General features: G+C 38.0%; 2 pseudogenes; both read left to right on the top strand.

Moving 5' to 3' along the window:
• Nucleotides 1–1,345: 1,345 nt before the first annotated feature.
• LOC147340975 (developmental pluripotency-associated protein 4 pseudogene) lies at nt 1,346–2,254 on the top strand (annotated as a pseudogene).
• Nucleotides 2,255–4,480: 2,226 nt separating this feature from the next.
• On the top strand, nt 4,481–6,023 carry LOC147340974 (poly(A) polymerase type 3-like; annotated as a pseudogene).
• Nucleotides 6,024–7,017: the final 994 nt, after the last annotated feature.

Here is a 7,017-nt window from a genome sequence, read left to right as displayed (position 1 = left end):
TGCTGTCACCATGAAGGAAAACAATATGGAGTTTCCTCAAAAAACTAAAACCAACATATGATCCTGAAACTCTACTCCTGGTTATTTATGCAAAGAAAACGAAAACATTTATTTGAAAATATATATGCACCCCTATGTTCATCACAACAATATTAAAAATAGCCAAGATGTGAAAACAACCCAAGTATCAATCAGCAGATAAATGAATAAAGATGTGATACGCACGTGTGCACACACACACACACACACATTACTCAGCCATTAAGAATGAAATTTTGCATTTGCAACCACATAGATGGACCCAGAGGATATTTTGATAATTGAAATAAGTTAGACAGAAAGAAAAATACTATATGATTTCACTTATATGTGGAATCTAAGAACAAAGAAACAAACAAAACAGAAACAGAATTATTGATAGAGAGCATATATGTAGTTGAAAGAAAGAAAAGTAGGAACAAGAAATAAATAGGTGAGAAACATTCAGAGAGACAAACTTCCTGTTGCAAAATAAATGTCACAGTTATGAAATGTACAGTGTGGGAGAATATAGTCAAAAAGTATATGATAACTTTATATGGTGACAGATCATAACTAGACTTACTAAGGTGATCATTTAGAAAGGTATGGAAGGGACTTCTCTAGTTGTCAAGTGGTTAGGACTACATGTTTTCATTCCTGAGGGCCCAGATTCAATCCCTGACCAGGGGACTAAGATCCTGAAAGAAGTACAACACAACTGAAAGAACAAAATGTATAGAAATATCAAATCACTATGTTGTGTAGCACAAAGTAACAAAGTGTTTTGGTTAGTTATAATTCAAAAATAAACAACCAATCAAACAAACTCATAGAAAAAGAGTTCAGATTTGTGATTACCAGAGGCAGGATCTGGGAAGAATGGGGACTGCATGAAGGCAGTAAAAAGGAACAAACTTCCTCTTATAAGACAAATAAGTACTGAGGATATAATGTGCAACATGATAAATAGAATTAACACTGCTGTGTATTTTATATGAAAGTTGTTATGCCTGTAAATCCTAAGAATACTCATCACAAGGAAATGTTTTTTTCTATTTCTTTAATTTTGTATCTATATAAGATGATGGATATTCATTAAACTTATTGTGGTGATCATTCCATGATATATATATCAAATCATTATGCCATGCACCTTAAACTTATACAGTGCTGTATGTCAATTATATTTCAGTAAAACTGGAATAATAAAAAAAAAAACAGCGAGATACTTCCTCACACATGTTAGAATGGGTATTATCAAAAAGATAACAGAGATTTCTAAGTAAGGAGAGTCTTAATTTTATCAGCCTTGACTTTTCTGAGCATGGAGAGCACAAACAAGGAGGACAGCACCACAGAGAAGTCTGGAGAATATAGGAGTAGAAGTAGAAGCTGAAGAGGGGGAGGGAACTTCTGGTGAAGCAGAGATAGCAAAAAATTCTGCACAGGGGACCAAAAGAAAAAGAGATAAAAAATAGCACAGCTTGAAATCCAGGGATACATCACAATTTCCAAAGACACCAACTCCAATCCCCATCTCCCCTCTACCTTCTGTCCTGCAGCCTGTCAACCTGGTCTATAGGGATGTCAATTGTGCTTGGTGCCAGCAGTTAAAACTGAGCATCAAAGGCTGGAAACTAGATGGATATAAACGACCCTGTGAATAAGCCTATCCTCATCAAAAAATATTCCTGCCAGAGCTCAGGATGCCAGGATCCTGTTCCTATCGAAAAGAATAAAGATAGAAAAGGGGGAAATACCACTGGAATGCTCTGTTGAGAGAATGATGTCTTCTGAAGGGGCTGCTCTTCCTGCAGAGGGGCCACCTGCCCTTGAGGGAGCTCCTCTGCCTCTTGAGGGAGTTGTGTCAACTTCTGCCCCTGACCCAGAGGCTGTGTTTGCTGCCTAGAGCAGAATGACAGCCAGGGCCCTGAAGACGTAGTCAGTACAATCACAAGAGACTTGTGAGGTCTGGTGGTATGTGGGCCATGGGGAAAGTCTCCCTGCTAACACAGAAGGCTGAGTTCGTTTACAGTTTCACACTGGGCAGGCCTGGGTGCCTGGAAAATGGAGGGCACTTTTCCTAATACTGGCTGGTGATTTTCAACTCCCATATCTGGAGGACAATATGCTCTGCACTGAGTGTGTACACAGAAAAACAGTATTACCAAAAAAAAAAAACTGCAGTGAAATCATAATACCTGTAAAAGAGTACAGCTATGTTTATAATTAATGATAGAGAAGTGACTATAATAAACTCCATGGTGACTTTAGACAGCAGAACTCTGGGCCACTCCACTCTCTTCCTGCTTCCTGCTTCCAGGATGCACAGCCTACTTACAAGACTACATGAAAAAAGAAAGCCTGTGAACTGAGGGAAAACAGAAGCAGAAGTGACTGTCTCTCCAAAGATGCCCAGCTCTAAAGGAGCAGAGGAGAAAGGAAATGGGGACATTTTGAAAATACTAATTCATTGAATGGAATTAATTTGCTTGAAAGTGCCTCAAGTAAATTGATACATTGGACAAGAAGGCATTTATAGACAAAAGTTGAAATTTGGTCATGTACACCTTAACCAGGAATTCAATTTTTTTTTATTTTTTATTTTAATTGGAGGCTAATTACTTTGTAATATTGTGGTGGTTTTTCCATACATTCACATGAATCAGCCATGGGTGTACATGTGTTTCCCATCCTGACCCTCCCTCCCACCTCCCTCCCCATCCCATCCATAAGGGTCATCCCAGTGCACCAGCCCTGAGCACCTTGCCTCATGCATAAAACCTGGACTGGTGATCTGTTTCACATATGATAATATACATGTTTCAATGCTATTTTCTCAAATCATCCCACCCTCGCCTACTCCCACAGAGTCCAACAGTCTGTTCTTTACATATGTGTCTCTTTTGTTGTCTTGCATATAGGGTCATCATTACCATCTTTCTAAATTCCATATATATGTGTTAATATACTGTATTGGTGTTTTTCTTTCCAAAGTACTTCACTCTGTATAATAGGCTCAAGTTTCATCCACCTCATTAGAACTGATTCAAATGCACTATTTTTAATAGCTGAGTAATATTCCATTGTGTATATGTATCACAGATTTCTGATCCATTTGTCTGCTGATGAACATCTAAGTTGCTTCCATGTCCTGACTATTGGAAACAGTGCTCCTATGAACATTGGAGTACATGTGTCTCTTTCAATTCTGGTTTCCTCAGTGTGTATGCCCAGCAGTGGGATTGCTGGGTCGTATGGCAGTTCTATTTCCAATTTTTTAAGGAATCTCCACACTGTTCTCCATAGTGGCTGTACTAATTTGCATTCCCACCAACAGTGTAAGAGGGTTTCTTTTTCTCCATACCCTCTCCAGCATTTATCATTTGTAGACTTTTTGATAGCAGCCATTCTGACTGGCGTGAAATGGTACCTCATTGTAGTTTTGATTTTCATTTCTCTGATAATGAGTGATGTTGAGCATCTTTTCGTGTGTTTGTGAGCCATTTGTATGTCTTCTTTGGAGAAATGTCTGTTTAGTTCTTTGGCCTATTTTTTGATTGGGTGGTTTATTTTTCTGGAATTGAGCTGCAGGAGTTGCTTGTATATTTTTGAGATTAATTCTTTGTCAGTTGCTTTGTTTGATATTATTTTCTTCCATTCTGAAGGCTGTATTTTCACCTTGCTTATAGTTTCCTTTGTTGTGCAAAAGCTTTTAAGTTTAATTAGGTCCCATTTGTTTATTGCTTTTATTGCCATTACTCTAGGAGGTGGCTCATAGAGGATCCTGCTGTGGTTTATGTCAGAGAGTGTTTTGCTTATGTTTTCCTCTAGGAGTTTTATAGTTTCTGGTCTTACATGTAGGTCTTTAATCCATTTTGAGTTTATTTTTGTGTATGGTGTTAGAAAGTGTTCTAGTTTAATTCTTTTACAAGTGGTTAACCAGTTTTCCCAGCACTACTTGTTAAAGAGATTGTCTTTTTTCCATTATATCTTCTTGACTCCTTTGTCAAAGATAAGGTGTCCTTAGGTGCGTGGATTTATCTCTGGGCTTTCTATTTTGTTTCATTGATCTATGTTTCTCTTCGTGCCAGTACTATACTGGCTTGATTACAGTTGCTATGTAGTATAGCCTGAAGTCAGGCAGGTTAATTCCTCCAGTTCCATTCTTCTTTCTCAAGATTGCTTTGGCTATTCAAGGTTTTTTGTATTTCCATACAAATTGTGAAATTATTTGTTCTAATTTTCTGAAAAATACCGTTGATAGCTTGATAGGGATTGCATTGAATCTATAGATTGCTTTGGGTAGTATACTCATTTTCACTATATTGATTCTTCCAATCCATGAACATCAGGTATTCAATCTTAACATCACCAGGCATGGTACAAGAAGAAATGTGTTTCCTGATGTGATACAATCTAGCACTAATAATTTACAGGGAAACAGTCAGTCCTGATTATGCCTTCTGTCTCAGCACAATTAGGTGAGCTTTGATGCTTTTGAACTGTGGTGCTGGAGAAGACTCTTGAGAGTCCCTTGGACTTCAAGGAGGTCCAACCAGTCCATCCTAAAGGAGATCAGTCCTGGGTGTTCATTGGAAGGATTGATGTTGAAGCTGAAACTCCAATACTTTGTCCACTTGACACGAAGAGCTGCCTCTTTGAAAAGACCCTGATGCTGGGAACGATTGATGGAGGGAGGAAAAGGGGATGACAGAGGATGAGATGGTTGGATGGCATTACCGACTCAATGGACACGAGTTTGTGTAAACTCCGGGAGTTGGTGATGGACAGGGAGGCCTGGTGTGCTGCAGTTCATGGGGTCACAAAGAATCGGACACAACTGAGCAACTGAAGTGAACTGAACTGAACCTTCTTTTGTGTGTCAGTTACTTAGATGCACCTAGATATATGTAAATATTCACAACCTATGCACTTAAGATGCCTATATTAAATATGTGTGTGTGTTTGTTTGAGTTATATATAATTTTTAAGTGTTCTGGATTGAATGATACATTATAGTGCCTCTAGTAAAAAGGCAATTAGCAAATTTTGAAATCAACACTTTTATTTTAAAATAAAATACTTTAGTCCTGAGTTAGAATGAGGTTGGACACGGGGCTGACTCAGCCCACACCCTTCCTTCCCGCCTCAGTGGGTCATGCCCAGAGTATGGCTGCAGTAGCAGACTAGGGGGACAGGGTATGACTGGGTGCCAGTGCAGGAGTCAGTGGCCTTCCCAGTTTCTAATCCCTTCAGATTAGCAGCCCCCAAGGAGACTGACTGCCTACTTACACAGAAACTAGTAGAGATTCTGAAGACTTTTCAGATTTTTGAAGAATAAGAGGAACTTCAGTGCAGGATTTTTATTTTGGGAAAGTTAACCTGGTAAGAGTGGATAAGAGAAATCAGTAAAAGCAAGAATCTTCCACAATCTGTAATTGAACATGTTGGTGGGAAAATGTTTATATCTGGATCTTACAGAACAGGAGTACATAGAAAAGACACCAATATTGATGCATTGTGTGTTACACCAACACATGTTGATCAAAGTGACTTTTTCTCCTCATTCTATGTTAAGTTGAAATTACAGGGAGAAATAAAAGATTTAAGAGCTGTTGAAGAGGCATTTGTACCAGTTATCAAACTGTTTGATGGGATAGAGACTGATATTTTGTTTGCAAGATTAGCACTTCAGACTATTCCAGAAGACTTGGACTTAAAATATGACAGTCTGCTTAAAAATTTAGATATGTATAAGAAGTCTTAATGATTGCAGAGTAACCAATGAAATTTTACATCTAGTGCCAAACACTGACAACTTCAGGTTAACCCTGAGAGCTATCAAACTGTGGGCCAAAAGCCACAACATTTATTCCAATATATTAGGTCACCTTAGTGTTGCCTTCTGAGCTATGCTAGTAGCAGGAACTTGCCAGCTTTGTCCAAATGTAATGGCATCAACTCTAGTACATACATTTTTCTTGTTATTTTCTAAATGATATGTGCTTAAATTATATTAAAATAAAATTAACTATAGACACTGAAAAAAACATAAGTGACAATAAGTATTGGCAAAGGTGTGGAGAAAAGGGAAAACTTGTGCACTGTGGGTAGGAATAAAACAAAGCAGTTATGGGAAACCAGTATAGAAGTTCCTCAAAAATTAAAAATGTAGCTTCCATGTGATCCGGCAATTTTATTTCTCGGTATTAAAAAAAAATAAACACTATCAAAAAGTTATAATACCCCAATGTTTATTGCTACATTATTTCTAATAGCCAGGGTATGGAAAAATTTATATCAATTAAAGATGAATGAATATAAAAATATGGTGTACACACACACACACACACAGACAATGGAATATTATTTAGCCATTGAAAGAAGGACATCACAACAATGTAAATGGACTTTGAGGGCATTATGTTAAGTTAAATGTTAGGCTGATAAAGGCATACATCACGTCCTCAGTTGCATGTAAACTCTGATAATTTCTTTAAAAATGTTCTTATATACAGAGAATAGATTGTGTGGCAGCAGGGCTGAGGGCTGGGAGAATTGTGTGAATGGAGTCAAATGTTTTAAACTTTCAGTTATAAAATAAAGAAATCATAGAAATGCAATGTACATCATGGTGACTAAAGTTAATAGTGAAAGTTGCTCAGTCGTGTCTGACTCTTTATGACCCCATGAACTATACAGTACATGGAATTCTCTAGGCTAGAATATTGGCATGGTTAGCCTTTCCCTTCTCCAGGGAATATTCCCAACCCAGGGATCGAACCCAGGTCTCCCTCATCACAGGTGGATTCTTTACAAGTTGAACCATGAAAGAGGAGAGTGAAAATGCTGGCTTAAAACTCAACAATCAGATCTTGAAGATGGCGGAGGAGTAGGACGGGGAGAACACTTTCTCCCCCACAAATTCATCAAAAGAACATTTAAACGTCGAGTAAATTCCACAAAACAACTTCTGAATGCCGGCAGAGGACA

This window comes from Bos grunniens, chromosome X, assembly GCF_055505025.1.
Source record: "Bos grunniens cultivar Pamir isolate PY7600 chromosome X, Bosgru_T2T1.0, whole genome shotgun sequence".
NCBI lineage: Eukaryota > Metazoa > Chordata > Mammalia > Artiodactyla > Bovidae > Bos > Bos grunniens.
This window is presented reverse-complemented; position numbering and strand designations above follow the sequence as displayed.